The sequence below is a fragment of the Macaca mulatta genome, chromosome 18, assembly GCF_049350105.2.
Source record: "Macaca mulatta isolate MMU2019108-1 chromosome 18, T2T-MMU8v2.0, whole genome shotgun sequence".
Lineage (NCBI taxonomy): Eukaryota > Metazoa > Chordata > Mammalia > Primates > Cercopithecidae > Macaca > Macaca mulatta.
This window is the reverse complement of record NC_133423.1, coordinates 64367272-64390568: the sequence shown is the minus strand read 5'-3', so window position 1 is coordinate 64390568 and position 23297 is coordinate 64367272. Positions and strand designations below refer to the sequence as shown.

The window sequence follows — 23297 nt, the reverse complement described above, 5'->3', positions numbered from 1 at the left end:
CAAAATGCCATCATTGGTTGTTTTTTTTTTTAAATCCTCTTGAAAAATGTTCCCTCTCTGTTATACCCTGAAATGAACATCTAAATATGTGAACACACCAACTCAGCAATCTGAATAGTTGCTGCTTCAACTGACAATAATAACCCTTATTCTCATTAATGGGCTGACATTTCCTCTTGCAGAAATGATTACACTTCTATTTCACCATTCTCATTAATTACACCAAAGTGAATAGGATTAACTGCCATACACTGTAACAGGATGGCCATCTCAGGTATGTTCCAGCTCCATATCACATGTTTTATCTGGAAAGTGTCTTAGGTTGGTGCAAGGCTGCTCTAGGGTTCTGCCTAGGAGAATTCCACACAGACCCCTCCTGAATGCTGCTAAGCACTCTTAGTCCAGCTGTTAGGTGTACTTGTAAAGGGTCAAGGTATCTTTAAATTTTTCAGAGGTAAAGAATTTTCACATTTAATTCTCCCTGTGTAAATATATAAACATGTATTAAAGGATTTCCATTACATTAACTAAGATGATGTCCAGGCAAGCATCCTGTGCACGTATTATTTGCTCCCCATTTACATTTCTCAATCTGTATGTATTAGCTACAACAAATCGAGTTAGGCTAAAATAATATCCTTATCCTGTCCTGATAAATAGATGCAATAAGCAGACTAGTCTAAATTACATCCTTTGCCTAAAAGCCCTGGCATTATTAATGCTTCAGGATAATATATTAAAAATCCTATTTTTTTTTTTGAAAACTAACTTACAGTGGACATTTGACTTCCATAAGCATAAAAGTGAAGAAAAACAACAGATGTGAATAATTGGGACAATGACAGAAAAAAAACCACACACCTAAACAGGAATAATGAAAAATTATTACGTGTAAATTTTTTGTCTAAAAAAATGACTTTTTTTTTTTTAAATGTAGGGATATAAAACCAAGGACATATAGAAATTAGGTATGAAGACTTCTGGAGAGCATGGCATGGCACAATAGGTCCACACTGCTGAAGTATCACCTTGTTCAAATACACAGCAATAATAATCAGATGTAAAAGTAAAAACAAACAGACAACAACAACAAAATACTGGCCAGGATCAAAAACAAGATAGTGTACCATAAATGAACCAGTGTAAATTGCTGCCTGGATAGGGAACAAGTGGAGGACAAGCGGAAGTTCAGCCTTTGCAGGGTAAAGGAATGTGGAGGCGACAGGAAGCTGGTACAGCAGCTAGGATGCCCCTTGACTCCAAGGATTGGGGCTCGGGCTGGGGCTGAGGCTGGGCTTGAGCAAGGGTAGAATGAAAGAGAGATGAAAACAAAAATCTCATTCACAGTGAGCCTGAAATTCCCAAATCATTACACATAAAAAAATCAAGTGCTTAAGAAAGCCAACAAAAATCAATAACCAGAACCTATCACACTGCAAAGGAAATGAATTCCCTGGGGTACTCTTCTGGTTTCCCCAATCCCACTGACGACTCCCTCTCCATCTCCTTCAGTGCCTTAGGGTTTAGATCATGACCTTCCCTGATCCACATTTTCATCCTAGGTAATTTCAACCAATCTTAAGGTTTTAAAAACCACCTGTACTAAGATGAATCTTGAATATGTATGTCTAAACCGTGACCACTGCAATGAGATCTAGACTCCTACATCTAACTGCCCGCTTGCCATCTCCACTTGGAAATCTAATAAGCAACTCAAACTATAGAGATGTGAAAGCCAACTCTGGGTTCACCCTCCTCCTGTACAACCAACTCCACTGTAGTTTCACCCTCCACCCAAATGCTCAGACTACAAGTCTAGGAGTTGAGTTTAACTCTTGTCTTACCAAAGTGTAATCTATTTGCAAGTTCTAACAGCTCCACTTCCAAAATATATCACCAATACGACCAATTCTCATCACCTCCACAGCTAACATCTTACCTTCAGTCATTATCCAGCATAAGTCATAGATAGAAGGTTCTAACTGATCTCCTACTTCCACTCTTCACAACATCTACAGTGGCCTTTGAAAAACAAACTGGATCGTGCTCAAAAGGCTCCTACTACACACAGAACAAAATCCTTAACAAAGGCCCTGGCCCTTTAACCTCATCCTTCTTTACTCTTCTCCTAGCTCACTGGGTCTCTACAGTTACGTATGTTTTGTTATTCCTCCAACAAGCTAAATTGGGTCCTGCTTCAGGGCCTTGTTTGTATATTTGAAACATTGGACAATGGACGAGAAGGAAGAGGAAAGAACAGTGGAAGAGGGGAATCAACAGAACTTGGAAAAACAGGCAGGAGATGAAATCCAGGTTAAAAAAAAAAAAAGAGATTAGGCTCATTTTTGTCTTTTATAGATTTTATAGCTAAAGTTATTTTTCCTTAGTTTTTCCAACTTTCTTCCTTTTTCTTTAAGTATTCAATGGGTGATCAGAGCTGACATGTCATCAAATCAGATAATGAATAAAACGAACATGAGATCTTGTTTTATTTTTCAGCTGGTTTTTCTGGAAATGAGTGATGTGAATAATCAGCTTCATAGGGGAGGTATGTAGTATAGTACGCTCTTCAATAAAATCTAAACAGATGGAGAAGTGGTAGATAAATGCGTTTTGATGTTGCAGTGTAGTTATTGGTCTGCTAACCATAACATGTAGCTATGGCTGAGATGCCCCAGATCACCCCGACAGTCTGAACTCTGACTGTATAGCACACTCCCTCTCAAACAGCGCTGGAATTTGAAAACTTGCACAAATAATGAACTAAATTCCAACTAGCTTCCCAGTAATATTAATATACAAGGCCAACAACAACAGTCTGGTGTTGAGCCAGGGTTCATTCATAAATGTATTACTGGGGACTAGGCACAAAGAAATCTGTGGGCTCAGCATCTGAACCGTCGATTATAACCCTGCTTCAAGGAGAATGTGTGTTGAATGACACGTAAGAAAACAAGAACAAAGGTAAAGATTGTACCCACTTCCTCATATGCAACAGCACTGGGAACAATATTACATTAACTTGTTTTTTACGTATGTGTGAATTCATCTATCTGAATATAAAAGTGTGGCATACAGTGCTATACTCTGAACAGAATAAGTAATCAAATATTATTCTCATTACTACTGTTTCTAAGTCATGAGTTCAGAATGTTTGTGATAAAATATCTCCTTTGGATATCACGTACAATGATTCAAATACTTTTAAGTACTTTTAAAAAAATTATTTGCCAAAACCACAATGAGATACCATCTCACACCAGTTAGAATGGCGATCATCAAAAAGTCAGGAAACAACAGGTGCTGGAGAGGATGTGGAGAAATAGGAACACTTTTACACTGTTGGTGGGACTGTAAACTAGTTCAACCATTGTGGAAAACAGTGTGGCAATACCTCAAGGATCTAGAACTAGAAATACCATTTGACCCAGCCATCCCATTACTGGGTATATACCCAAAGGATTATAAATCATGCTGCTATAAAGACACATGCACATGTATGTTTATTGCAGCACTATTCACAGTAGCAAAGACTTGGAATCAACCCAAATGTCCATCAGTGACAGATTGGATTAAGAAAATGTGGCACATATACACCATGGAATACTATGCAGCCATAAAAAAGGATAAGTTCATGTCCTTTGTAGGGACATGGATGCAGCTGGAAACCATCATTCTCAGCAAACTAACACAGGAACAGAAAACCAAACACTGCATGTTCTCACTCATAGGTGGGAACTGAACAATGAGATCACTTGGACACAGGAAGGGGAACATCACACATCGGGGACTATTGTGGAGAGCCGGGAGGAGGGAGGGATAGCATTAGGAGATATACCTAATGTAAATGACGAGTTAATGGGTGCAGCACACCAACATGGCACAAGTATACATATGTAACAAACCTGCACATTGTGCACATGTACCCTAGAACTTAAAGTATATTAAAAAAAAATTGCTGTTTAGACAATGGTTTCCCACCTTTACAAGTAGCAAAACAAAAGGTCACAGAGCATAAGTTTCCTGGTCACACTGAAAAGTGGTGGGTGGCACTGATGCTGGAAGCTCTTTGGGGCATCCTGGGAGGCACCCATTCAAATTTAGCACAGAGGGAAATTTCCGTTTCTTGTTGAACTTCCCCACACTCAATGAAAATGAACTACATGATTTCTAATCTACCATTTACAGTGATATAGAGATGGACATGGCAAGGTCCCTTATCCCTAAGAGTTTAAATTTAGGGGGAAATGGCTTAAAACTAAATAACATAATGGGCAAAACTAACGTGCTTAATAATTACATTTCAAGGGAGAGAGGGAAATAACTGAAGATACAATGGAAGTGGCAGGTGGCTTCTGATCTAATCACCAAAGAATAAACATAATCCCAGTAGGGTATAGAAAAAGGTAGCAGCTTCGGCATAAACAGGGGCATGAACGCCAGGCAGTGATGGTGCATTCACAGAGGTATCAATACGTAGAGAAAGGGTGGTGTCTGGATCAGCACGGCAGTTCTTCCCTCAATGCCTTTGTTAATGAGTATTTGGGAAGTATTTTTTCAAGGACCAATTTGTTTGGCAAGACATGTTGTTTTTGTAGGGAGGGATTTTTATGGACTAATGTCTTTTATTGAGAAAACAGTCTCTAGGTAGGCTGAAATCCATTAGTCTGAAAGGAAAATGTCGACAGAGGCACAAACTAAAGATCTAATTACTGATGCACATGAAGTGGTTCACTGAATTTAGGGGCTCTCTGTGTGTGTATGTGTATGTATGTATGTGTGTGTAACAGACATATCTCACAGCAGGATTAAGTGTTAAAATTTAAATTCCATTGTCAGTTTTGTACAAAAGCTTAGAATTTCCCCATTTTCTGATCCCATGGGTTTGACATATTAATATGAGAAAGACCATTAGTGGCACTTTTGAAACACAGGCATCATTAAAAAATACACAATGTAATATACAAGATGTGATTATAAAGAAATAGGATTGATTCCACAAGTCACACAGAAAAATCAGATTCATTATATTACAGTCATGCCTTGTATAAATTATAGTCCAGCCAACAGAGGCACTAAACATGCACTTTAATTTGGAGTACAGTACAGAAGTAACTTCACTATCTAATGAGATGAATTATTAATAAATTCTAAGATACTAAAAAAAACATGCTTGTATTAAAAAGGCCAACGATAATCTTATGTATTTTACAAGTAATCTTCAATAAGCCACTATCATTTTATACTCAATTGAACCATACCCTCGATTAGTCTGATATAGTATACTTTTCTTTAAATTGGGAGAAATTACATTGATAATCATTTTTTATCAATTCTTTCTGGTTTGGTGCAAAAAAATAAAAAGAGCGATGAACTAAAAGCCAGTAAACCCAGTTGCGGTTGTGGTTGCACTGATGATAATCTCTCAACAGCTTTGGATCTTCATTTCTTCAGCTGTAATATGAAGGAGTCTCACTAGATGACTACTCTGCTAATATCTCATACAGCACTAAAACTATGCATACGCTATAGTCTAAAATTTGGTATCTTAACGAGCGCCCGAGTGAATATCACCAGTGAACGCTGCGCTCATGTTCTGTTTGTTTTTGTTCATGTTGAGCAGTCATTATGAAAAATACAACGGTTTTTCTAAGGCAAAAAGCAAAGGAGAACACCTACAGGGATAAAATTGTTTTAAATTTTTTTTCTGGTTTTTAAACAGCTATATATCCCACAGAAAATTTAAAATCCAAATATCACATTCCAGGTAACTATAGATGAAAGAGCAGCAAGTGCTGCAAATAAAAAATCATAGTAATTATTCAGTTGTCATTCTTCCTTCCAATACATTAAAAAATTACATAGGCCTTAATGAATTTTAATTTATAATCTAGGTGCTTTTATTTTGCTAAAGTTCGTATGTCATCACAAAAAGAAAACAACAACAAGAAAAACAAAAACAAAACTCAGGCTTTTGAAACCCAACTCCCCAGAATAGACCAGTCGCCTTTTTTGCATGAAACAGATTTCAGTCATTTCAACACTAAGGTGTCACAATGAGTATAAATCCTTGAAGTTCAAACAATACTATTCGTACTTCAGGTTCCAAATTCTACGTCTCATTCCCTCTAAAAGTAATGGATGTCAAATGGTAAAGGGAAAACTGTTTAGAGCACAATTCTTTAAAAGAGTTTTTTGACCTAATAAGGAATACAAAACAGCTGTAACTCTGGAAAATAAAATTAAACTTTCAAGACAACTAAGGACACAATCCATTATTTCTCTCGAGTTTATCTTTTTGGTAGGATAAATGCTCCTCAGGAAAGATTAACTGAAGACCTATGAAGTTCCTTATGTGGCAAGCAAAGCAGAACAGGCTCTTCTTTAACCTTACATGACATAGTGTCTTTTTGAAAGTTTCTAACAAAATAAACTCATTCTCTATTCAGTTTTCTTATCATAATGGCCATCCACAGACACTCCACCCCAAGTGTGGGTTTCCAGTGAGTAGCATTCTTTCTCTCAGGTTCAGAGTCATTTGCTTTACTAGCCTATTTTACATACACGTACTACCTTTTGATAATTCTTGTCATGGACTACAGTTTCGAATTTAAAACAGGCAACTTTGCTGCATATCTTATTGTTTTTCTAGGTGTTTTCACACCCCTTGATGTTTGGTGAATTTTTACAAAACGAATGAGGTTAACCTTCATTTTTCAGACTTTCAAAGTTTCTTTATGTTAACATAGACCTCTCATTTAGGGATGACTCATATTCATCTTGTTTAACTTTATTTTTAGGAAAATTTACTAAGCTCAAAGTAGATACAAAAAAAGGAGATGTATGTAATACCAATCACATTTATTAGACAACTAAATACAGGTTAATTCCACTTACAATAAATGAGAGACTTACGAAGATAGAAAGCTCGGCATTAAAATTTAAAGATATATTAACCATGTTTTTCTTTTTTTTTTGTATTTTTTAGTAGAGACGGGGTTTCACCATGTTAGCCAGGATGGTCTCGATCTCCTGACCTCGTGATCCGCCCGTCTCAGCCTCCCAAAGTGCTGGGATTACAGGCTTGAGCCACCGCGCCCGGCCTGATCATGTTTTTCATTGTATAAAGGTCCTTATCATAGCTGCATGAGAGTCTCTTGTCTTTTTCCATTCCATGCCGAATATGTATGTCTCATTACAAGGTAGGCACTGTGAGCGAGTTGAAAATATAAAAGTGAATGGGGCAAGTATTTCACCAGCAAGGAAGACACACTTGTATCTAAGAATTTCTGCAGTAAATTATATGAATTAAGATGAAGATCTACCTAGTGGGGATTAGGGAAATTAGGTTAAGAAATTTAAAAGCTGAAGTTGACATTTATATAACATAATTAAATAGAGTATCACAGAAAATATAAACTTTACCACAAAAAAAAAATGGCTTGTAAATGTTAATTTGCCTGTAGTTTGCAGAAGAAAGTCTGCTACAATAAAAGGTGCAAATATAGTTTCTTGCTAACTATTACCAGCTAGATTTGAAAATGTATCCCTTGTTTTGAAATACAAATGTACAACTCTCTAAGTCTACAACTCTAGAAAAGACGAGTGAAATACAGCTTTTGTAACATTCCCTTTTTTTAAATCATCACCATCCCACCCCCATAAAATACATTTGTAGAGTTTTCTGTGATTATGTTTTAGTTTGATTTTAGGATAATAGAAATTCACATAAGCTTTAAATTCCTTGTTTAAAATATCAAATGTACTTTGTACATAAGTCTTCCCATTTTATGCTACTTTGTTTTCCAAGTTAACTAAATCACCATGATATGGAATGAATAAGGCAATTTTTGTTACCTGAAAGGAAAACATACAATTCTGCTTGGTTCTTTAATTTCTCAGTGAAGATACACACATAATGCCTTAATCAAAACATGCCATCGAGTTTCCATTTCCCATAATTCCTTCTGCTTAGTGAACAAAGTCATAATAGGTATGTCAGAATGAAAGCAGGGATAAAGTTCTTTTGAGCTGACGGAAATGCCGATGCAGCTTTTTATAACTGGAATACTGACCGTCAGCAAAACAGAGATTGGGTGGCTCAAACAGAGCCCTTATTACATCTGATTCACTGATCCCTTTCAAATTCTTGCCCCCAACCTTGGGCACAACACAAAACCTTCCTGAGCTTGCTGGTGCTTCTGTCTGTTTGCAAAACAAAATACAACATAAGAATAAACTTTAAGGGAGTAAAACAGCACTTCTGTTTGGAAAAATCTCTCCCTTTTGGTTGTCTTAGATGCGTATTCTATCTAGTGTTTTCAGCTAGTAACAATCCATCACTTGTTATTTAGCAATCTGTTAAGTAAAAACATCTATAGCTGTCCCAGCTTTTTCTCAAGAAGGAACTTGGGTGAAAAGTCAATAATATATGCTTTGCATACTCAGTAGCACTCAAAGTGCTTATAAGATAATTAAGATTTGTAGGGAGTCGGTTTCATATCCTAAATTGGGTATGAATCCAAGATTAGATGTCAAAAAGAGTGTATCTGGGAGACTTGTTAAAATACAAAATCTCATAAATAAAGAAATGCATTTTATGTAAAATGAAAGATGCTCTAAGTGCAAACCATGCCTATAAATAATTTTGCTAATGGGTAGATACAAGATTCTCAAAGAGTGCTTCTTCTCCCAGATTTTTACACACCATGAAACTTTCTGAGGATTCAGATAGGCTGCCAGCATGAAGGCAGAGCTACCTTTAACAATGGATGGTCAGATGTCTTGTTTTTAAACATTCCCCTTTTAACAATCAACTTTCTAGTTCACACCATATGCTAAGGGGTTTGGTACAGCATAAGAATATTGTCGGAAGCAGTAAAATAACTTACAGAAATACTTCGAGACAATGCTGAACCTTAGGATTCTGAGAGGTGAGACTGGGAAGAAGTGAGTTCCAATAAGCTGCAGAAATAACCAGAGTAGAAGAAAGAAGGCAATGACACCTCCAAGGAAAAGCAAAGCTAACCACTGCTTAAAATATGGAATTCATACAAGAAAAAAAACCTATAAATTGGATATGGGAAAACTTACAAAAACTTAGTAGACAAGTGTCAAACACTTTTGAGAGGGGGAAATAATGTTTTGGGCCAAACAAATATACAGGCTGAAATTATAAATGAAAACCTAAAGGCTAGCAAAGCTCTCAAGAGGTTATTGTTTGAACACAAACTAGAGATCTAGCCAGAGTAATGGGAATGGGAATCTCAAAAGAAGAAACATATAAAAAGAGATGATGAGGAAATAATCCATAGGAACGTGTAGCTAATATGATGTGGGTATAGAAAATAGCGATTGAAGGGAAGTAAGGAGTCCAAAAGGATGCCGATGTTTTGAATCTTGACTTGGCAAAAGATGAATAGAAACAGGTTAAATCTCAAGGAGGAAATAGTTTTATGAAAGACTGTTTTTCAGAACTGCTGATTTAATTCAGCATTAAAAATATATATGAGGGCTGGGTGCAACGGGTACACCTATAGTCTCAGCAATTTGGTAGGCTAAAGCAGGCAGATTACTTGAGCCCAGGAGTTCAAAACCAGCCTGGGCAACATGGCAAAACTCTGTATCTACCAAAAATACAAAAATTAGCCAGGCCATGGTGGCGCACACCTGTAGTTCCAGCTACTCAGGAGGCTGAAGTGGGAGGATTGCTTTAGCTCGGGAGGTGGAGGCTACAGTGAGCTGTGATCGGACCACTGCACTCAGCCTGGGTGACAGAGTGAGACCTTGCCTCAAAAAAAGGTGTGTGTGTGTGTGTGTGTGTGTGTGTGTGTGTGTGTGTGTGTATGAAATGTGCCTGTTCTGAGTGCTAGGTATAAAGGACTCATAAACTAACCCCAAGGCCTTACTCTGCAGGAGCTTCCCCAGTCCAATTATAGAAACCAATGCATGTATTTTTTTTGTACAGTTGAAGTCCCAGGAATCAAGTGAAATCTCTCAGGGAGAAAGTCATGTCTAATCGAACATTTTCCTGCTTAGATTATCTTGTTTACTGGTCTTACTGACAGAAGACATCTGATAGCCATCTTGTACGCAGACATCTCTTCAAAAAGGTATTTTAAAAACTGTACTGATGTCAGCCTTGTTTTAATAAATTCAAAACTTACTGAATTTATTAGTTTCTTTACTCATGGATCTTTGATAATTTGTGTGTTTCCTCTGCACCACATTTTAATTTGCTACCACCTTTTTCAAACGTAAAACTCACAAAACTAAAATTTTTAAGAGCAGAACTGCTGGTGCAAATTACTGTCATCACAACAATGTTTGAGTACCTACTGAATGCAAAATACTTTACAGCTTCTGGAACTCCTATGAAGACTTGGCAATTTCTCGTGGGCTTAAAAATCTTTGAATGTATTAATGATAATTGAGGGATCCACATCTCATTTCTGGGACTGTACACAGGACAGTAGCCCTTATGTGTCATCATACTCTGTTAGTTCCTTGTTTAAACAATGCCCTGCCACCAGACTGGGTCTAATGTCATACAAAGTCCCTTCATTTCTCTCCTTTCCACAGTTACTGGAAGCTAGCAAGTCCATAACCTACATTGCCTAGCCCCTTGCATGAATCCACATTTCTGACACCTCAGGATTGTGTGGCATAGGGAAGGGCAAGGATACACGACTCACAGGATGTCCCGCGTTTGAGTTCAGGGCAGGGTGCTACAGGAACTCTCTGATTGGCTGCATTCCTTCCATGCTAGTTCCAGTCTTCTCTTGGACTTGGGAGACTGGTATTGATATTTCATTGATTTCGCATACATGATCATATCTGATCCTTGGAACTCCTGGCTGAGTAGGCAGCAACTCATATTTTCATTTTATAAATGAATTAATTATGGCTCAGGGAGATTAAGCAACTTGCCCCTAGGTACCACAACTGTCAAACAGAACAAACTGCCATTATTAGGGACCAAATGAACTATAAATAACGATAGGTTTCTAGCTCACATTTACTTTATGGGTTGTTATAATTACCTATTTTCTGCTCTACCAGTGCCAAGTCAGGATTTCATAGTCTGTATTGTGTGTTTTTTTGTCAAGTTCTTCTCACCACTAACTTGTAAGGATAATTTTCCTCCAATTTTAAAAGCTGTAGGGTTAGGCAATTCCACACAATTTGGAGTTCTGTGTGGTTTATAAAACAGATCTTGATATTTTACAGTGATTAGTATAAACACAAGAAAGCAAAGGTCGGTCAACATTTATGGCTCAAGAAAAAGAGAGTATTAGACAACCAACAAATAGTTATTTCTTTTTAACTATATGCTGATGACAATGCACGCTTTAATACTGGCAACAACTGACCGGCAATGCCAAAACCAGAAGCAAATCTCATTTTGACTAACTGAACACAAATAAAATTTGCAAATAGCTTGTATTATGATCATATCTTAAAACGGTGCTACTGATGACTGAATAATTATTTGTTTAGTTGGAGGCAACGATGCTTACTGAAAGTTGATTGAACATTTGTGCACAGGGCCTCAGAGTGAATCCAAACAAGTGTGTGGCATGCTGGGGTACTAAACACTCACTTTATGGCTAAAACACTGCTCTTAATAAAGAGAACCACCCCAGATTTCTTGTATGATCAAGATAATAGTACTCCTAACTTACAGCTGTGAAGCACTTTTAAACGATACAAAACTGCCCTCATATAAGCAGAAGGCCAATTATAATTCCTGACATGGCAGGACTCCAAAAACTGTATGCCAGCGGAGCGAGTTCCATCACATCAGTAATTAACTCACCTCCAAGTAGGTAAAATTCCATGAACAGACAATGTTAATTTTCCTAGGTCAGCATCCTGATAAAAATCGTGTTCCAACAATCTGCAGTCAACACAAAAACCTTTAGGTTTACCTCCTATTAACAGAAATGTTCAGAACAAAATTATCCATAGGCAGCAAAAATAGCAACTGCTTGAAAAATATCAGATGCAGAGAGCAGAGCAAACAATATAAAGTAGATGCTGAAAAAATACAGTCCAGCCAAGCTTCAATGTAGAATTCTATAAACCCTTATATAGCAAATATTGCCCTACTAAGTGCAACAAAAATATTATACACAGAATGCCAAATGGGTGACTCCCATCCCAGCTTACTGGAGACTCACAGTGTAGTGAGAGCACAACAAATACCAAGTATTCTAGTTCATTATTCTCACATGGAAAGATCTTTGATCCACTGATTGGGTGTTTATGCCAGACACACTCCACAGATCATCTCATTTAATCCTAAGAACAACTCTAAAAGGTAGATGTTACTTTAGAAATAAAAAAACTCCCGAGTCATAAGGAGATAAAATACCAGACTCAGGATGACACAGTGGTGGAACTAAGAATGTTTGAACATCACTGTGTGATTCCAAATCCTGGTATGCTTCCTCAAAAAATCACACTGGCTTTCAGTTACTGGGGAGGGGTCCACAATGAGTACATATTGAGAGTAAAAACATAAATCATGAATTAGTAACTTTATGAATAAAAATGTATTTTCCTTAGGAGCAGCACTAGATTATAAACTTAGAAAATAATGAAATCTTTATCATTTGATACATTCTTCAAACAATCGCTTTTACTTGACATGTTTTCAAAACTGGTGTTCTGAAGAGAAAAACATTTTATTTAGAAATAAGGTATACATAGGGACCAGGGCTACATAAATGTTTTTGACTTTGCTGAAAACAAGCACAAAAGAAACAATTCAATTATTTTCTCATTGTAATCACACATGGCATTTTATATAAAATAAAAAGAATGGATTTCTACTGAATACTTTCTACTTTAATCAAAGCCCAAAATCACACTCCAGCCTCACCAGGCAATGTGCAAAGATGGACAGTCAGCAGGCGATGGTGTTTTTAATGGATAAGTGTCCATGACAACAGGAAAAAATGCTACAGCAGTGGACGCAACACTGTTAGCAGACTCAAAGAGATTAGGGTAGAATTAACCTAGTGATTCCTTCCTTCTTTCAGACGAATCATTCTTAACAGAATTAAGCGGCAGTGCAGGCAGTATGAGCCTTCCTCAACATAGTTTTTATACCTATTCCTGAATTTGTAGAGGACTTGTGTTCTCCCTAAGTGCTGCCACTATTCAACATTTCTACAGTGTAAATATTTTCTTGTACCTTATAAACAACTTTGTAGTCTACAATAACATAAATATGTAAAAGTATACCATTCCAATAAATATTTCCAATTACCTAAGAATTTTACCCTGATTTCATTTAAATATAGTTTATTTATGAAAGAAACAAATTAATGCCCAGCCCCTTAAAGAGCAGTCTTTAATTTTTACTATGCCCATTGTAGATATCACTGAGAAACAGTCATCACCATAAAAATAGCAAATATCAAAGTTGTAATTAGTATATCTGAAATGCCAAACTGCTAATAAGCCCTTTTCATTTACACTATGTATTTTTTCTATTTTACTAGTACATTCTAGTCTTAATGTTTTTAACAATATAAATATAGGAAACTTAAAATCGTTAGTATTATATAACTAGAACCATTTATTTTGTTTATTCATAGACAAGTTTTTCTACTTTTAAAATACCCAATAAGACAGCATTGGAATTAGGGAAATAATGTTTTATTACTTTAGGAGCATTCTCGTTTAAAAGTTCTTTTTTTTTTTGAGACGGAGTCTTGCTGTGTCGCCCAGGCTGGAGTGCAGTGGCCGGATCTCAGCTCATTGCAAGCTCCGCCTCCCGGGTTTTTACGCCATTCTCCTGCCTCAGCCTCCCGAGTAGCTGGGACTACAGGCGCCCACCACCTCGCCCGGCTAGTTTTTTGTATTTTTTAGTAGAGACGGGGTTTCACCGTGTTAGCCAGGATGGTCTCGAACTCCTGACGTCGTGATCCGCCCGTCTCGGCCTCCCAAAGTGCTGGGATTACAGGCTTGAGCCACCGCGCCCGGCCTAAAAGTTCTTTAGTAATTCCATCATCAACCTGACTCAGATGACATTTAAGGTGATCTGTCTGATGTTTTAATCCACTCTTTACAGAATGGTATTACGGTTGGTGTATCTACAGTGATAGTCTTGATATTATGCTACCAAAGTATTTACAAATCTTGAAGTTTGATAAATTCTATTCTAATTTTCATGTTGAAAACAAGGAGACAAGTTGTCTCACTTTAACATATCTTATAAAATTATTCATTCATTCAACAAGCACTTACTGGGTACCTATTATGTTCCAGGCACTGTTAGGGGCCCTAGGGACACTGCAGTGAATAAAAAAGAAACCATAAAAATACACACACACACACACAATGTTTATGAAAAATTAAAGCAAGATTTGCATAGATAAGAAAAAGTTACTATAGGAAATTAAGGATTTAAAAGTAGAATGTTAGCATTCTTTCTGTTTGAAGTCTAAATTCAGGATCTCGTCTTTTCCCAGCAAGAAAAAAAAAATAATAAAAATCAGAGCAAATGCTTCTAGCTGGAAACTAGGCCTCATACAGGAATGGAAGGAATAAAGCTCTTACTACTAAGGAGAAATAATGATGGTATTTGAAAACTGAAGATATGGATCACAATAAAAAATATTTGCCAACTTTATTTGTGTTCAATCAGTCAAGAAGAGATTTGCTTCTGCTTCTGGCACTGCCAGTCAGTTGTTGCCAATATTAAAGCAAGAATTATCATCAGCATATAGTCAAAAAGAAATCAACTATTTGTTGGCTGTGATATATATATACACCATGGAATACTACTCAGTCACAAAATGGAACAAAATAATGGCCTCTGCAGCAACTTGGATGGAGCTGAAGGCCATTATTCTAAGTGAGGTAACTCAGGAATAGAAAACCAAATATCATATGTTCTCACTTATAAGCAGGAGCTAAGCTATGAGGATATGAAGACATAATAATAATATTAATATAAAGGACTTTGGGGACTCGGGGAGAAGGGTGGGAGGTGGGTGAAGGATGAAAGGCTACACATTGGATACAATGTACACTGCTTGAGTGACAGGTACACCAAAATCTCAGAAATCACCACTAAAGAACTTATCCATATAATCAAAAACCACCTGTACCCTAAAAACTACTGAAATAAATAAATAAATATATATATAAACAGGTTTGATTTGAAGTAGTTGATGGGGACTTATGAGCTTTAAGGAGACTTAAACTAGACCTCTAACAGTCGATGGCACTGAGTTTTCTTCCATTACATCTAATTTCACTCCAAACTTTATGGTTTCTCCTCTTGAAATAAATTCCCCACCGGCACTATTCTTATTATCATCATCTTTGAAAAGTCTCATTCTGAGTTAACAAGTAAAGATAGAAGAAAATGATTTTCTAAGGTCAAGAGTTGAACAAAAGACCTAAAGGAGCTGGAGATGCTGTGTTACAAGTGAATGATCACAGCACACTGCTTTAGCTATGAGTGGCCATCCTCAGGCTGGGCCACTCTTCTCCAGCTCATCTTTCTCAGAATCTTGGACTTTTTTTTTTTTTTTTTTTCTAGACAGAGTCCTGCTTTTGCTCTGTCACCCAGGCTACAGTGCAGTGGCATGATCTCAGTTCACTGCAACCTCTGCCTCCCAGGTTCAAGCAATTTTCCTGCCTCAGTCTCCTGAGTAGCTGGGATTACAGGCACCCGCCACCATGCCCAGCTGATTTTTACATTTTCAGTAGAGACGGGTTTTCACCATGTTGGTCAGGCTGGTCTTGAACTCCTTATCTCAAGTGATCCACCCGCCTCAGCCTCCCAGAGTGTTGAGATTACAGGCATGCACCACCACGCCCTGCTAGACTCTTGGATGTTTGAACGGAGGTAAATAAAGACAAGGACCAGTTGGTAGCTGTGCTAATTTGCTGGCTGTACCCTGGAGGTGGAATTCTAGAAACTGTTCACATTTTGCTTGTTAACCCCTTACATTGTTTCTCCAAGGTTTTCCTGGTATATTCTTCCAGTAAACAATTCCTTCTGCTTAAAATGGGTTCTGTTACTTCCATCCAAAAGAGTACTATCGCACCCCCTCCCGCTGATCCATTCCCCTTTTCTAATCATCTTGCTAAAAACTTTCAATGTTTCCTACGGTCAATAAGATAAAATTAAGACTATAAATATTTCAATATTCTCTGTTATTACACTTCTATAGGCTTTCAAATTCCAGGCCTATCTACTCAGTGTCATGCAAAGTGCATACATAGCCATGCTTCCCATTCTAAAACACTACTAAAAATAATAGTGGAAAAGACAGTGAACATTATTTTAACAGTATGTTTGGGTTCAATGATGGACCTGCTAATTATTAGATGTGGAAGTTTGTACATGTTTTCAAACTTCTCTAAGCCTTAGTTACTTGTCAAAAAAAAATGAGTATCTTGTTCCTAGAATTACACTGAAGATTTTAAGAAGATAATATATAACATTATGTGTGTGTGTATGTGTGTGTGTGTAAACAGGTCCTGGCACATAGAGTGTTTTCTATAAATGACAGTCGTTATATTTCATTATGACTTAAATTCATTACGTCTATCCCAGAACTCTTTCTTGCAATTCAGAGCAATAGATCTAAGTACCTATAGGAAATTTTCATGTAGATAGACCTCAAATTCCAAATTCAAAAAGAAAAATTAACATCCACATTCCTCTGAGCCTGGGTTCTCCTACACCACTCACCATCTACCAGTACCTCAGCCATAAGTATGATAATCTTATAGTTCCTCTTCATGCAACTGGTCTTCAAGCCCTATAGCCTTTACCCTTAAGGGTAAAGGTTCTATCCTCCCCACTTCTCCCAGGCACATAGATTCTCTAAACCTCTTATCAGGCCTCTAGTAACAGCTTCCTAACTAAGCTAGTTTGTCCTTGTTGTACTCACCAAATTTACCCTCCCAACAGCTGATGAACAAGTCTTTGTAAAACTCAAAGCTTATCAGGTTTAAATCTATTAATAGCTCTCCATTGATTAGAAAAGAAAGACCTACTCCTTTGACTGTTACACGTGTCCTTCAACAATGTGGCCACAGCCTAAAGTCAATTCTCTCATCATGGTCTTGTTAATAAACTTCATTTCCATTGTATTCAATTGCTTACAGTTTCTGGAACACATCCAACTGTTTCAGGCTTCTGCCTTGCTCATGCTAGCCCATCTGAGTGGAACACTCTTTCTTAAGCACCTTGGCCAGTGGCTACTCATCTTTCAAGGGTCATTTCCTTTATGAAGCCCCAGCAGACAAAGCCCTCCCCCATGTGTGTGCTTCAACTGTACTCTTTAAATGCTTCCATCACAGCACTCAAAGCTGAATTTCACACGCTTGTTTACATGTTTTCCTAAACCACAGCTTCCTTTAGAAGCTCTGGTGCTTAGCTCACAGCCTGGCACAAAACAGGCCCTTGAGATCTGCCTGCTGAATGAATAAAGGTAGAAAGCAGAAAAAGACAATTGAGAGAACTGAATAATTAACAGTAAAGTTCAGGTTATGTTCTGGAGTCTGCAGACATTCAGCTCAGTGACTCTCACTGGACTGACAATGATACTGAATACAATAACTGTTCATCTTTACGATTTCTACTCATTAAGAAAACACTCCATCAGAGTTGTGAAGGATGCCTTATTTAAGGTAGTCAAGTATGTGATGAAGCTGATGCATCATTCCAAAAGGGACTGAGCCAAGCATTCCTTTCTATAAGATGGCCATTGCCCCTTAAATGACAATCTGAGAAACAGAAAGTCTTCACAGTCTAAATAATTTAAATACTGTGCATTACAGAGCAGCACCAGAAAGAAAGCTATTGTTATCTAGTACTTTGTGATCACCTTTATTATTAGGAAATGTAGGCACTTCAATACATGTACACATAACTTCCTTAGTATGTAACTGAACTTTCAGAAAAAATCTGGAGGATAAAAATATATTAGAAGAATATTTTAATGAGCTCATTAAAACAGAGAATTATTTCTTTAAAAATGTTGATAGTTACGCTATAATAAAAACTTTAGAATAAATGCAAAGATGTGGTCAGAAACCCAGAAAGTAAGCATTTTTTGGCATAAAGTGATGCTTTGGGTGGGAAAGAATATAAACATAACTCATAATTTAGAGAAAAATCGTATATCATGAATCAAATTAAGTTGTAAGACTCAGTGCTGAGAAAATGCTCTGCAGATTTATAGAATGCATCCTATGTAACAAGTCTTCTATGAAATTTTGTCACAGACCTGAATAAAATCTATGTAAGTTGTCAAGATTCAGCCTAGTCAATTAAATAAGTAAATGGAATCAATGGCCATTTTATAGACTTTTAGATATGCTACTTATTTTAACTTTTATAAATAGCCCTTTAAAAAATGTGGTGGACTTTCTAATGAACTTTGCTCAAAGCAAAAACATAATTTTGCTTTTCAGATTTCACCTATGTTCAATTGGAGTAATGGATAGAAGTGACAGGAGCCATGACTGATTAACTGGAAGTGAATTTCTTCCTCTAAAGCAGCCTTAAGGCAGGTATGCAATATTACCTTTGTGAAATCTAGTGGAGAGTTGGAAAAGAAAGATTCTACGAATTTCAAGAATCATACATTACTGGGATGTGCTGAAAACCAAATGGATGTATTTGATGTGATTCCTAGAGGGATTCCTTTACACTTCAGATCTTCCACAGCTTTGTGATCTGCCAGGCTCCAGGTGGTTCACAAACAAATTACCGTCACTTCCATAGGAAGTGAAGTTTTAGCTGTAGAGAAGCAACAAGTTACAAAAAAGCACCAAGAGATTTAAATACCTAGAAGCTTGCTCGAAGTCAAGAAGAAATGAGATACTGATTAAAGTTAGATATCTATCATACAAAGTCTTGGCCCTCAATATTCAAGGCTAAGCAAGAAAAAATATCAAAACACTCTTCATTTTACATCCGAAGATATCTTAAGGACAGAGGTTATGTTTGGCGTGTCAAGCACTCAGCCAACAGAGGGCCGTACTTAACGATTTCATCCTTTTAAAACACAGGAAACGGCCGGGCGCGGTGGCTCAAGCCTGTAATCCCAGCACTTTGGGAGGCCGAGACGGGCGGATCACGAGGTCAGAAGATCGAGACCATCCTGGCTAACCCGGTGAAACCCCGTCTCTACTAAAAAATACAAAAACAAAAGACAAACAAATAAAAACTAGCCGGGCGAGATGGCGGGCGCCTGTAGTCCCAGCTACTCGTGAGGCTGAGGCAGGAGAATGGCGTAAACCCGGGAGGCGGAGCTTGCAGTGAGCTGAGATCTGGCCACTGCACTCCAGCCTGGGCGACAGAGGGAGACTCCGTCTCAAAAAATAAATAAATAAATAAATAAATAAATAAATAAATAAATAAATAAAACACAGGAAACAACCTGAGCTATAAAGCTGTGCTAGATTTCAGTTCAGTAGGTATCAGGACAGGGAAAAGCAGAGTGTTCAACTGATCTTTCAAGTTCTGATCTCTTAAGATTTGAGACTGACATAAAGAGGCTGCTTCCATAAAAAGAATGAAACCTTGGTAAGTTTGAATTGTGATACGTTTTTGCCTCTATTTAATGTTTTAATATTTAATGCTAAACTTTAAAAGGGAGGGGAGCTACAGTAAACTTTCCCATTACAGTTTTGTGTCATCTATTTGCTTTTCATTTGAAAGTATGGGCAGAGATCTTAATAGCAGGGATCCGCTGCCATTTAATAAATACAATGTCTCAGGCAGTAGAGCAGTCACTTTCTGTTCATTTGATTCTTAAAACAATTCCTGTAATGTAAAATATTATCGTCCTTTCCTGATGAGGCAATTAAGACTCACAGAGGTTAAGCAATTTATCAGATCCCACAGCTAATGGGCTGCAGTTCTAGGTATCAAGGTAAGTTCCAGGTTTATTGGCAAGTTTGAACTGTGGTATGTTTTTACCTCTATTTAGTGTTTAATGCTAAATATTAAAAGGGAGGGGAGCTACAGTAAACTTTTCCATTATAGTTTTGCTTCACCTATCTGCTTTTCATTTGAAATTATAGGCAGAGATCTTACTATATTAAATGTGTATACAGAAACAACTCTGCAAAAATGTACCTCACAAGGGCGGTAAATAATGATTCTGGTTGTTATAAAGAATAACTGTATTTGATATGTATTTGATATGGGTCAAATGCTCCCAAAGCATACAAAGTGGGTACCGAGAGACTGGCATTAAAGTGTTGGCATTTCTTCAAGACTACAATGCTATTCAAAATGCTATTTCCCAGCTTTCGTGAAGGTGTTTCTTTTCAATAAATCTGAAGCACCATAACCATGACACAAATTTAAATGTAAGCAAAGAATGCTGATCCCCTAACTAAATGCAGCAGTGCCTTTACTTCAGAACAGGCAAACACTGCCAGTAGAAACAACAAACGAAATTTCTGTTGAAACAGAAACAGCAGAGCGTGAAACAACAGCCTGCCATCAGACATTAGGAGTTGGATTTTCATCAATGGCAGCTGAAACAGCCCTCTCCACCCACTTCTGCATGAAAAAAGGAAAGAAAAGAAAACTGATAATACCATCTACATGCAAGCAGGAGGACAAACCTTGTGGGTCTATTTGCTGCACTCCAGCATGAACCCAGAGCAGCCAAAAACTTCTCTTTAGGCTCTATTTCATTCCCTGAACCTAACTGATACTCCCAGTTATTGTACATTCGGAGAAATACACAGTGATTTTATTTTTTAAAGATTATGCCGGTGTTATGACATCTATTGGAAAACTTTTCAAGCAGAGGGCTTCTGATTGATTTGCTTGGGGTCATGTGGAGGTAAAAGAAAAAGTATGAAGAAATAAGCACTTACAAGTGGCAAATGTCAAATCCAACCAGCAAAGGTGAGTGCATTTCAAAAGCTTCCTCTGTGATGACTACACAAAAACATGCTATGGGCATATACTACGTGCACCAAAATAACTGCCGATGGTTGCTATACGGCTATTTCCAATTCGTCTGTTACAATGCTAAACACGCTCCTGAAACACTACCTTCTGCAAGAGAGGAAAATTTCACACAGAGATGAAATGAACAGGACAAATATACACTGTGGTAGTACTGAAGGGAAATTTAGACCGAATAAAGCAGATTGATAACACGGGTGGAAAACATCCTCAGCTAGACTAGATTGTTAATGATACCGGAGAAGCACCAATGTGCTTTAAAATTCTTATATGTATTTGTGTATCACGAATGGCATATTGATCATAAGGAAACAAAGTGAATGGATTAACTCATCACTGAATAATATCTAGGACAAGGCCACATGCACATTAGGTGTCAAAAAACAACCAACCACCACCACAACAGCCTCAGCCACATCCTGCAGACCTAGTCACTGCTGTTAGAAATGTTTGGTGCAATTTAACCTGTATGCAACTAATAATTATTATGATGATAATCATTTAAATAGTTTAGATTATTGTATAGCAATAGTCACTACCCTCTTACTGCCACTGTTGGCAGAATATACTTTCCCATTTCATTGATGTTTAGTGTGGTGAGTTGTCCTGCTTTGGTCACTGGGATGTTGGTGGATGTAACATCAGTAAATGCCTGAAATGTGCCTGTTCTTGGACTATGCTACCATCACGCAAAAGAACATGTTCTGCCTATCCACCAAATTAAGGATGAGGGCATGTGGAGCAGATCTAGACCAAATCTGTGGCATGGATCTAAGCCCAGCCTGGATCATCTGAGCCCCACCCAGCTCACAAATGCCGGACGGAAAAGAAGGGTGATTGTTGTTTTAAGCCAGTGAGTTCCAAGGTGGTTTGTTATGCAGCATCATTGTGGCAAATGCTAACTGAGAACAACATCAACAATCCATCATCATAAATAGAGCCCATTTTTAATTAAATGGTATAGGGTAAAATTAAAATACAGATTTCAGTATTGCTGACAGCATATAGTTATAAGCCTTAGTACTGTACAATTGGACCTTCTTAGTTTTACCCTCTTCTGACTCTACTACACCCACATAAGTAGCTGCTGCCATTTAATAAATACTATGTCTCAGGCACTAGAGCAGTCACTTTCTATTCATTTCATTCTTAAAACAATTCCTGTAATGTAAATATTATCCTCCTTTCCTGATGAGGAAATTAAGACTCACAGAGGTTAAGCAATTTATCAGATCCCACAGCTAATGGGCTGCAGTTCTAGGTTTCAAGAAGGTGCTTCCTTAACACTTAACCGTATTTCAGAGTAAGATTTTTTCTATTTAAAAATGTTTAAAGGGGAAACCAGCAGGCTGCATGGAGGAGATATAATGTCTTTTTCACTTTTGTTGCTCTGTAGGGACTCATCTAGCACTGAAATAGCTCTCCCATTCCCACCCCCAGATGGTCCACTTGACAAGGAGAGGCCTCTGGGGATGCCTGAAAGCTCTCTTCTTGCACAGGAGAAGTACAGCCTAGAAAATTCCTACGGTAGTCATAAGTTTTAGCTCAAGAGGATTCTTTTTAAAAAGCTTATTTCTTTTAATCTATGATCATTAAGATAATTCAGTCTTGATAAGGACTACACAAAGGAAAAATCAGACTTTTATTTTTAAAAATATGTATTTCCTTAGCCAGGCGTATTCCTAACTAATCCATGTTACCAACTGAAAAGAAAATATAATTCTCTCAAATAATTTTTCTTCTCAATTCTAATCCATATGCATATTGTAAAAAATAGGTAACTATGAACATTTTTCTTGAGTTAGCTTTTAGAAGATACTGATGAAGAGATTAAATCCTTCCAGGTATTATATTAGTATTAATATTTCTGTAACTCACACACACTTTTATCAGATACATTTCCTAGGACCCCAGGGTAGTCGGGATTTCTCTATTTTATAGTAGTGAAAACTAAAGTATAGCTAAAATGATACTAGGCAAAAATCATTCAAAACCTGAAGATAGTGTAATACCACAAAATAGATATAATGATTAGAAGTAACAATGACCTTGGGAAAATAAATTTCAAACTAACCCCTGCATAATTAATGGATGGTGTTATCTCTACAGTCTGTAATACTAGACTTGCAACTAAAAATGTCTGCTTGTCCTGGGAAATGCAGTGTATAAAGTAAGAGAAAGTGATTTCCATGTAAGATGACAGACTCCTTGTCAGAATCATTCTTATTTCTATCAGGAGTGCTGAACTTTTTAAAGTTAAGATACTAAATGTCAAACATTTTTATTAAAGATAACAGAATCTTTTCTGCAAATTAACCTTACT

At 37.2% G+C, this 23297-nt stretch overlaps 1 protein-coding gene across 3 annotated transcripts in view; it reads right to left on the bottom strand.

The window, feature by feature from the left end:
- The window catches only part of CDH2 (cadherin 2), a 232169-nt gene that overhangs the window by 84000 nt on the left and 124872 nt on the right, over nucleotides 1-23297 (bottom strand). Inside the window, exon 1 of one of the 3 annotated variants that reach the window (XM_077975544.1) lies at nucleotides 19031-19261. The exons of the other annotated variants lie outside the window; for them this stretch is intronic. The gene's annotated coding sequence lies outside the window, so the exon portion shown is untranslated. Of the gene's footprint in view, nucleotides 1-19030; nucleotides 19262-23297 lie in introns of those variants that run through there. 3 annotated transcript variants of the gene reach the window in all.